Genomic DNA, 12,147 nt, shown 5'->3' with positions numbered 1-12,147 from the left:
CTTATACCTAACTTACTGTCATCCATCAAACACACATTTTATTAATGGTGTGGGTTGAAAAAATCAATCTAATAAACAATAATGATGGGACCCATGTAGGGCTTCCAATTATTATTAACCAGAGGAAAATTACTTACTATCCAGTTAGCGGTTAGTTTGCTTATTTACATTATTTACAATATATTTGTATACAAACAAAATTATTTACGGGCAAGACAAGACGTGTACCTACTCAATTTAGGGGATTAAGCAAAAAACCCAAAGCAGTTGTCGATATCCCACAGCTCTATAGATTTGCCGTGGATATCTAAGCCACGCGTAATCCTTAAAGACCGCCGCGCTATTATTTATTCTATGGAATTTGTCTCACACTATATCAATAACAATAAAAGTAAGCCATTTAAAGGGTAAGTAAGTAATAAAGTAATTTAGGCAGGCGATTTTATTACTTGAGTGAAGACTGAGTTGTTGATTATTTGTTACGACGCGACGTTTTTGAAAAAGCTTTCACATGTTATTTTCGCGGTTTGTCTCTTTAGTTCATATACCTACTAATAATTATATAATAATAACCCGGTTTTCGGTTAGTTTACATATCCGCGGTTACCCAGTTAGCAGGTTTCAGTAAAAACAGGGTTGGAAGCTCTAGATCTATTAACACGCTATTCATTTTTCGTATACAAATATGAAAAACGACGGTACGGACGTAAATAAGAAAATATTATACACGATTTATTCAATCGAGACAGGGAGAAAAACCAAATATCAACTTTTTTGACTTTTCTGTCGCATGAATAATGGAAGATCTCTCTAAACATGGCATTATCACTTCCCTTCCGACTAAATATAGGTAGGTACACAATACATCTACGGTGAGCAATAATACATAACTGAAACATTTAATGACTTCAAAATAAAGTGATAGTCAGCAATTACAAGGTTTTGTGTCTGCTTATGGTAGTCGAGATGGATATCCAAAACAAGGTACCTATTTGGAATGATAAAAAGATCATGGCTATGTCAAAATGCCGACGGAGATTAGGTATGTCGACGTAGTTTTAAAATTTGAAATAATATAGCTAGCCATGTGTTTTTTTTTAATTCATAATCGGCGGCAGTGCGTAAGGTACTGGCCTTCCATCCCAGATGATGAGTTCTGGGTTCGATCCCGGTGAAGTCAAAATATATTTACATAATCTAATATGTAAATTCCTTAAGCCTGGGAGTTTTACCACTATTATTGGGCTTCACGGCCTGTTATGGTGTTTAATAAAGAAACAAATAATAATTATAAAAAATAATACAGCCCCTTTATAAACATTATATATGTATACAATACTTATGTGTTTACGTTATTTCTTGATAATAGAAAGTAACATTCAGACCATCAACATCTAATTCAAATATAATTTTCTACAGTAAATATTTTACTATATAACTATAACAATACTAACCTAACATGATCTTGATCTTGATCCCGTGGAAATCTGTTATGCCAAAAGTCAATTCTTAGTATAATATCATTAATTATTCATAAAATATTTGAAATCGTTAAACTTTGTAATTTGTGTGTTTATCTCTTCATTTTGTGATTAAAATGAATATTGACAGTAAATAAATGCACATTTACCTATGCATATTGCATACGCAACTGTATAAATCATTATTATAAACAAAACAGTTATAATTGATTATAATAAATATTATCTAATATTCCCTGTCTGAAATGCGGCCCTGTTATTCAAACAAAACACACGTATTATATGCATACAATGGTGTGCGTCGCACTTTCCAAATACACCCAATATTGTTTGTGCGTCGTCAAATACCACGCGTAAAATTAATTTTAATTCATGTTAAGATATTGACATATATATTCAAAATAATAACAAAAATATGCTTTCTTGTGAAATGTAGTTGCGCTATTTGTTTTATTTTTCATATTTGTATCGCTACTACAACCTTTTACTGAACATATTGCCATTTTCAATTTTAAATTAACATAAAACCGAGAGCACTGAGGCAGTTGTCAGACCGACGCACAAGTTTAGAGTGACGTTTTCTGAACACGCGGCTTAAGTTTACCTTACTCGAGATCGGTTGCTTGCGTAGCCTTACCGGTTGGGTATTTCAGTTCCCTATATTTCTGAGTTCCCTGATGTCAAAATATAAAATATTGTTATTGGAAAATTTTATTGTTTGATTTTCAGATAAACTAATATAATTTTAAGTTTTTGTATGCCCCCTATAATTTGTACCTAATTCTTTTTTCATAAAAGGTGTAAGTACTAAAAAAAAAAAAAAAATAACACACTATCATTTTTATTTTTTGCCAACCCTTTGATGTTTTGGACATTTGTATCTAAAGTTTCAAAGTACCTTTGGTAACTTTACCCAAGATGGATTTTAATAATACCACTCTGAATTGAATGGTAATATAAGCTACCACGTAAACTAGACCCTGCACAAAATCGAGTATTAAATAAATAGCCATAAGTCTTGAAATAGTACATTAAATAGTCGTGGGCAAAGTTATCCGAAGTTTGGCTTGTTTTGCTCATTTTAAAAAAATGGTATTATGGCACGATAATACCTAGTATAAAAAAAACAGTTTTTCATGCAATAACATGTAAACGATCATTCAAACTTCATACCTAGCTGTTTACCAATATACATCACTATATGAAAATGTGTCGATAAATAACTTTTTATCAAAAAAACGGGCAATGTTACCAGTTTTGACGGTATCAACAATGTTTGGCCATAGATTTTATACGAAAAGTTTGACTTTGACCACCATAGACTAATATACTCTTGACCAGTTGACCACTAACCACTTTGACATTTGCCAGTATGTTAGTCGATGGCATTATCTATTACTTTGACCATAGACTAATATACTTTGACTTTGACAGTTCTGTTTTCTCTAATTTATTATTCTATAGAGGTATCTGTTTTTAGTTTATTTTACTTAACAGCTTGGAGTAAATATGAATGCAATACAATTAAATTTTTATAAGACGTGTCGGATTTGTCTGGTGGAAAATGAAAACTTGTCCAATTTCACAATTCATTCAAACACGCTGTGGGACAAAATTTTAAATCTAAGCAAAAATCTTCAAGGTTTCAACTTACCTGATAGAGTATGCAGTGAATGCGATCAAGAGTTTCGAACAGCTCAAAAGTTCCTAGACAAATGTGAAAAAACCAACGCAGTTCTTCAGACGTACTGCCAAGACAAGAATCAGTATTTATTGCCGAACCCAAACGAATATTTCGCCAACAGACAATTATTCGTCCCCTACGCTACCACCCCTTTCGAAAATTCATTGATTGATTCAAAAGACAAGATATTATCCATTGCTAGTGAAGACATTGGCAGCGTATTTAACATAAAACTAGGCTCTCAATTAAAACGAAGAAGGCGCAGTGAAAAACGCAGAGCAGATAAAAGGTTTATGGAAAAACTAAAAGGAATGTCCATAAAAGGCGGTGGGGAAAAGAAATCAGCATGTCTAGGGAAAAGTATATTGGTAGTCGATAGAAATATTGTTGAATTTGTGAATAAATCAAGTAATCATAGAAATGTATCATATGAAAAGGTGACGATGGACAATACCACTACTGATACCTATATATCTAATTTTTTTGGTGGTAAAGCACTAAATCTATCATCTGCTTTAAGTGCAAACAGTGATCGAACTATTAATGTACAAGAGATGATTGATACCTTTGAAACAAGCGTTAATTTATAACATAATTGTTTTTTATAATACATATTATTAGACATCCCGGTTCTAAAGATCAATGAATAAAATTATATTATACTGTGTTTAATTTATATTTAGCTATCTCATTACACAATAAACCTCTCAAATGGTAATGAAAATGAATTAATGCATTATATTATTTATGATTAATTTTTAGTATGTAGGTACAATTGATCAATAAATACATGTTGCAAATAAGATGAAATTTATATGAACCATATTGTGTGAATTTATTAATACACGATCCTGTAATAAAGTATGTTTTGATATTGAACTTATAGTATGTAATTCAATAATATTAGACCATGTGCAAGACACTCACACTATTTTAATGTTTTTCATGTATAATTAATTTTAAACTACCGTAAAACGGGGTGAATAGGAACGTTTTCCGATTTCAAATTCAATTTAACTTCTTCACTACCCTTTAGTTCAATGCTCCGCAACCTTTTCCCACCCACGGCACACCAAAGGTATTCCCAGAATTCCGCGGCACACCACACGTAAAACAATTTATACACCAAAACATGGACCCCACATCCTGAAGGGGGACCCCTGGCCAAGATCTTTGGCGGGCCCCCCTACCTATAGCTAAGGTTGAAGACAGCGTGATACTCTAAAATAGCATTTTTAAAATAGTGTTCGAGGTAAAATTAATGGTATTGATTTTATGTTTAACAATTTTTCGTATGGTTATATTATATTAATATAATTATTATGGTTAGTTGTCGGGTTAGGAATAATTATTTGTCGAGTAATGACATAATAATAATAAATTGTATCCTACAATAAGATGTTTTAAAATATTAATACTAACGTAGTAAAATAGTTCCGCAGGCGACTTTTTTTGACTCGAAAATGGGAGATGAACTGCGATAGTTTTGTCGGAAATCCGAGGATATTTTTTATTAACCGAAATCCAGAAAATAACCAATGGAACATCGGCGAAGTTCAGTTTTAGCATCCCGTCATTTATCAATTCAACAAATTCCTCTCGATTTTATAGGAAAAGCGCTTCTATAGAATTTTCTGCATTGGTTGCAAAAGGGTTTCATATCCAGTCGCATTGATTGTATGAAAGTACTGATGAAATTTCTTTTACACCAAAGTTAAATGTTTTTGTTACCGATTCAAAATTGATTGGTTGTTTTCAATGGTGGTCTGGTGGTTCCTTTGGAACATTTGTAGAGATCCTTGTCTTAATTCCTTCTGCCAAAGTTCGAGTTTATTTTTGAATTCTGCTAATTTATCAGAGCACGTCGATATATTTTCATTCTGACCTTGCATTATTTTATTAAGTTCATGCAGGTGCTCAAATATATTACCAGCCATGTATGCAAATTTGGCTATTGCACCGCGGCACACCTAGCATCGTTTCACGGCACACCGGTTGCGGAGCACTGCTTTAGTTATCAAGAATCAAACCTCATTTTGATTTAGTCATTACCAAAGAAACTCAAAATCTCCCATTCAATTCTATTTGTTTATATTGTATACTTTGTGATTTTATTCTAAAAAGAAAATAAATGCTTATTGTTTTACCTATTTGTATTTTATTTTCATTACTGTCAAAATCTGGTCCGCTGGTTGTGTACCACTGCCATAATTAATACAGGAAATACCCATTTTCACAAGCAACAGTTTAAATATGTAAAACCCTTTGAGATGATCCGATTTGGTTAAGTCTTAATTAAACTATAGCTACACCGAATAAAACTTGATATCATATCATACTTAATAATGATCTTATTTATTGTTAAAAATTAAATTGTAAGTAAGGTACTATCCATAAAATTAAATCATGACAAAGACTGATAAACACTCGATGTGAATTATGGCCTTGCATCTCCTTAGAAAGTTTGGGAAAGTCAGGTTTTATGTTGATGTTTTTAATTTGAAGTCTTATTGATGATTCCAGGTTCTCATCAATAAGACGACTTATTCTCAATTATTTACTCTTAATTTCCTCTCTTCCTTTACTAACCACAAAACATTTAATAGTAACATTGTTGGAGGATTGTATTCAGTAATTAAATACAGAACTTGATTTTTTTATAGTTCCTCAACTGCATTCTTTCTTGCATCACCGACAGGATATTTAGTGCTAAATGACGCGTGTTTAGTTGTAAAGTGTCCCTCCAAAGTTGACTTCTTGAAGTCGGTAGGCCATTTAAGTTTTGAATAAACGCGTAAGTCTCTGTTCATTCAACTTTAAATTCACGGTTTTCGTCATCCGATTTTCTTTGCTTCTTCTTTGTAGCCATGTCAAATATGGCAGAGCCGCACTTAAATGTGGCTCGCGAGCCGCGGTTTGCCGACCACTGGGTTAGCCCAACATATAGTATTTATTTTAGTCCATTATCAGGCCGAAAAATATTGGTAAAGTTCCTGTTTCCTGAATAGAGCGTGTTCCATCTCACATTAAAAAAAAATATATTTTAAACTGCACTAGCAGTAGTGTTAGCAATTAATAAAAAGATCTCGTGGACGGGGATCATTTGATATGAATAGTAAGTATCAATACTTAGTTTCTGTCGATATAACATCACTACAGGTAATGTCTGTCTGCGCATCTATTCTATACATAAGACTGCTATCGTGGGAGTTTATCATATTTATGTATTGAGGCGGTTAATTATGTAAATAAGTTAACCTTTTTACTGGCGGTACCCTGCACGCCGCGAATTTTATTGCAAAAATAAAAAAATTAAATTAATTTACGTTTCCAGTGGTAAAAACGAATTCTGTTTCAATTTTGAGTATGTGACGATATTCCCAATATATGTCGTTGTGTGTTCAACATATTTGTATGTTTAAAATAATTGATTTACGTTAAAACGTTTACGTAAAATCCCGTTTAAAGCGGGACGTCCAAAGATGTCATTTTTGTATGAGCGGCGTTCCGTTCACGGAAAAGTTCGTGTCTTAAGAAGTCATTGGCAGCCATCCAGTTAACTGTCAAAAAGTGCTATGTTTTAACAGCACTTTTATTGTATTTGTTGTATTTGTTGTATTTTTTCTATGCCTTTGGCTGTGTTAGCTTTTAGAGCGAGATAGACAGTTTAGACCAGGGGTAGTCAAGCTGGTCCCTACCGTCCACTAGTGGGCGTTCCAGCTTTCATGGGGGGCGATAGGGGGTTTTAAAAACATTCTCATTATGTCTTCATAAAATTCCCCGTGACAATTAAAATTTCATAAAATATACTATTTGTATCGCAGACGACGATAAAAGGTGCAGGCTCTTTTTTTTTGCTGTAGCAATGGTCAGTACGCAGTTCAAACTTCAAACAAAATATTGTGAGCCCATGTCTCAAAAAAAAGAAATACTCTCGTGAATCTGTTGTAAATAAACAACATGGAATGTGTTTCTACCCTACTTTATAAAGCACCATTACTGTGGAACCGGTGGACGGTTAGAAAATTTTACTATTAACAGATACAAAAGTGGGCGGTTTATTAATAAAACAAGATTTTCGAAGTTATGGAGATATATTATTAGAAATCAACACAGCATTCAAAATTCATGTTTCTGTCCTGTTGGAAGGAAAAGAAAGTGTATGTTTGTACTATTTTTATTATGCTTTAAATAAATGTATAAATATATAACAAAAGAATAAACATAGAAAGAATGTGCGATAGAATATTTTAAAACAAAAAACATATTATTCACTTACACCTAAATAATAAAAACAAAAACATTTAATTAATAAATTTTTCGAAATATATACATCAATAAGCAGCATATTATTTTATTTTAAACCCCTGGATAATTTAAATAAGAATGTTACAATATTGGTTTCGGGTCAAAAAAAATTATTTTAAATCCAATTTAATGATTAATGACCTGATGTCAATTCAAAAAGAATTACAAAATATTAAATTCGAATTTTTGAAAATTTTATTGTATTTTAAAGAACATAGTGTCTCATAAATATCTTTTCGTAACATTTATTGATTGAAATTTAATGAAAGGTGTACTTTCCAAGCTTGTTTTCAATTCAAATGACTTCAAAATGTTATTTAGCAACATATTAAAAAATAAACAATCAATTTTAATCAGTAACATAATTTATTTATGTTTGATATTTACTAAATACAATAAAGCAAAGTATTCTTGGTACTTTACTTGGTGGTACATCACACCATACAAATAAATAACTTGGCATTTAGGTAGTTTTATTTACTTAGGTACCATTTATTCTTTAAATGCATAACAAATTTTTACAAAAAAAAAAATTTTGATAAAGCAATTAGAAATAATTTTTCATTTGAATTTTACTGCGTGAGATAAATCTAAATGAACACTATTGTTGTCATTAAACAAAGGATATCAATTACTACATCAGAATTCTGTAATGTGACAGAATGAAATGATTTATATTAAGAATTAAGAATAAAAATGATTTTAATTACAAATCAAAAGTGCTTAAAACAGTAATACCTCAACCACACACATAAAAAAGGTGAAGGAATTATGCAATCTTTTTTACCATTCCAATCTCGACTCGCCTATTTGAACACATTATTTCTAATTATTGTGTTATTTTGTACTGATTCACTTCCACTGATTCAAATTATCTGGGTCGTTTTATAAAAATAGATTCAGGTTAATTAAAAATAATTATTACCTAAATAAATGCTACCTACCTATTTAAATTATCACATAAATGATTCCAATGAAACAATATTGACATCAGGAAAACTTTACAACAAAATCAATAGGACGGCATGCACAATCATAGACAATGGAACTATGAAAATGAGATACTATGTTTTAACATAATAATACATGATTTGTAACAACCTCAGAAATATAAAGTTTAAATGTTATAGTTTTTGTAGAAATATGTCTTCTATATACTTCAGTTTCAATTGGGATATTGATCTAAAAAAAATAATTTACAGCGAAACAAAAGAAAGTTGGATGAAATTTAACCAGATAATATGAATTAATAAGAAATCAGGCAAAATAGTGCATAATTCATAATTCTCCAGAGATCTATATTTCAGCCGTTTCTTTATTTGAGTAGGATATTTTACTGTATAAATACAAAACAATGAATCGTGGGTCCAAAATCTGCAGCTGTTCAAAAAAATGCATGTTATTTGATTCAGTGCAATGGGTTGGGCGAATAGCTAACTATTCCTCATAAAAAGTCTGCTAATACAATGTTCACTTTGTGGAAGCCCATATACTCTGCTTCGGATCGAACATGGTAATTTATTTTAACCAGTATTAGACATACTTAAATCATTTTTTGGATACATAATGCACTCATCCTATTAACCGAAAGCCATCGAAGACATAAAATAAAATACAGATTGTGATATCTATTCATATTACTTTAGATAGAATATACAATTAATTGTGATCAAATATACATATTAAGCAGAAAAATATTTCTTGTTAGTGAAAGATAACATTTAAAATAAATGTTTACTTTTATTTTAAACCTATTTATATTGATGCTCAAAGACATTGAAGACATATTGCACAGAAATCAGGTGTTTTTGCAGGTAGTTTTGGACTGAGGGCCCAAATGAAAAAATATCGACATAGTGTAAAACTAACTAATCATGAAACCAATGCACAGTTGACAGTTTAGAAAATTAACTGAATAATGTGGTAATGTCGCTTATGGAGATAATTTTTTGATGTTGCTCAAGTAGGTTTGAACATATGGTACAGGATTTAGGTTAGAAGCAAGATTCAGTAACCCATTTGTTACGTGTCATGCATTACAAAATTGACTACGTAACGCATGCCTACTTATTTAAATAAGACTAAGCATAGGGCCCTAAATTTTCAATGACAAATTTCGAATTGCATTAAAATAAAAATGTATTGTATTAAGACAATATTTTATTGACAGATGTATAAAAACAATTCTGGCCGAAAGACATAGGTATGTAATATATAAATAAAAATTGAATACCAGTTCAGTTCATCTGGTATAGATATATGACAATGTAAAAGTTAGCTACATTCAATAATAAAATCGTAACTCTAGATTTAGAAATGTCATCCTACAACTAATTCTATGGCTATTATTATTTATATCTAATTTTATTATATAAAGTAGTCTTCATTTACAAAATGTGTAACGTTAATAATACTAAAGAAAGCACCGATTACTTTTGGCTTCTTAAATTATATGATTTTACTATTACAGTATTTCAGAGATCGTAGAGTAGCTTATCGGACTCTGAAAAAAGTGCTCTATCACACACTATAATATTTTATCACTCAGTAGGTGCCTACATAAAACAGAATCTACATAATATTGATATTATTAGAGGTTAACTTCTTTTCATCTCGATAACCATTTAATTGCTACAATATAGTGATTAAAATTTCCTGCTATACAGAATACTATCGTGATAAAAAAAAAAACCTGCTTATTTAATCTTTCTATACAGATAGTCATACAAATTCACTATCATGAAATGGTATGAGGATAAAAAAAACTAGACAAATATTACAGTCAACGCAGAATATAATAACAAAGTGGTTAAGGTTTGTATGTAAATACTACATACATCATTTATACCATTATTTTCATTTTTGTTTTCACATTTTGTTAACAAGTATGGAAAGTATGAAATATCAGAAAATATACACAAATTAATGAATTTTAGGTACACTTACATATTTAATAATAATTTAAGACGACGTAAACAATGATTAATCATCAAAAACTCATCACATTTAAATTTCCTAATTATATTTATTGGATAAAAATAAAGATTACTACGGAAAGACTATTTAGATATCTTATTTATTATTCTTTTACCTTTTATAATTATAGATTATAAATTTAAAAACAATTTACTACAAGGTAATCAATCAAATAATTATGTAGGATTAAAATAATTGTGATCATTGATACTATTTAGATACGTATATAAATTTATTCTAAAATTGTTTTAAAAATATAAGTACGTTCATGTATACCAGAAACAATATTTAATATAAGAATTACTTCTGGAATAAATGTAGGATAACACGCCTCAAAGGTTTCTGCAAGAAGATGTTTTTTTTCGAAAGAAAGCATGTGGCCGTTTCGAGAACTACAATACTGGCATAGATCGCAGCGCCACAACGGCGGCCATGACATTTCAACATATCATTTTCGCACTGTACATAAGAACGTGATACCTATTACATTCCACTTTTCACTTTTTTAATGGTAATAAGTTAAAATATTATTAATTTCTATCATCATCGAATTTCTCTTTTGTATGCTATTAAATGGTGCACTTTAATTGGAAATGAGTTTGACATGTGAAGCCTAGTCCAGACTGGTAAACTTTTGCTGTTACACAAATGCACATGCACGATGTTCGAAACTCATCGCATATCCATACCTATCAAACTGAATGTAGAGCTTGGGACAGTCCACATCATACAAATTTGCATGTTATAATCGAAACATTTCACAAGACCTCGTGTTGATACTTCTGATGAAACAGTAAAAAATTTCCCGCAAATATGGCTACACTTGTTTATTTTTTTGTCCATCGCATCATACAAAAAAAACAACTTTTCTCTATACAAAAAAGTTTTTTACGATGTCTATTTTTTTATGGCCAGATTTATGTCACCTGGACTAAGCTTTAGAAACTATTGTGTAGGTAAAAAGTTTTACCTTGAATCCATGTTGCCACTGTAAAGAAGTGTATTTTAATAGGACTACATACTCGGTCACATGCGGTTGATATAATACAAGAAATTCCACCGAACCGAGAATTAAACTACCAACACACACATAACTTAAAAACTACCAATACAATAAGAAATTGATCAAAATATAAAACATTCAAACTTTTTACATTAATATGTATAAGAGTGTCATACAATAATGAAAAAGATGATTAAATTTGACCTTGTGCACTACAGTTTGATTTTAGAAATTTCAGGTTTCTGTTACAAATATGTATGTAGACTTAGAGGTGAATTTGGCTCTGAGATAAAAGAATTATGAAAGCCCACAAAGAAATTCCACATTTAGAATTTTTACAATTTAGCAGGGAGAAGTTATACATCTGAGAAAATAAATACTTAAAATAAACATTTTTTTTTAAATTTAATATACCTATATTATAAACATAGAAATTCTTCAAAAAAGCTTCAAAAAATATTGAAGCAATTTCTAGATTGTGAAAAAATATGCTATTTAAGACAAAAAAAAATATAGAAAAACTGTTCTCAGGAAGCATTTTCAGTACCCGAATTTCAGAATCGAAACATAAACTGTGATCCAGGGATTGCAAACCCAATTATGTAGCTTAAATTTTAAAATAAGTTCACAAGTGATAATCAAGAGTAGATACAATCAACAATAAAATATACATTTTAAAGCAGCTAGTATTTTAG

Source organism: Rhyacophila brunnea, unplaced genomic scaffold, assembly GCF_057557595.1.
Source record: "Rhyacophila brunnea isolate RB1 unplaced genomic scaffold, BYU_Rbru_1.0 scaffold_2, whole genome shotgun sequence".
NCBI classification, from domain to species: Eukaryota; Metazoa; Arthropoda; class Insecta; order Trichoptera; family Rhyacophilidae; genus Rhyacophila; species Rhyacophila brunnea.
Note: the sequence above shows the minus strand (reverse complement) of the source record.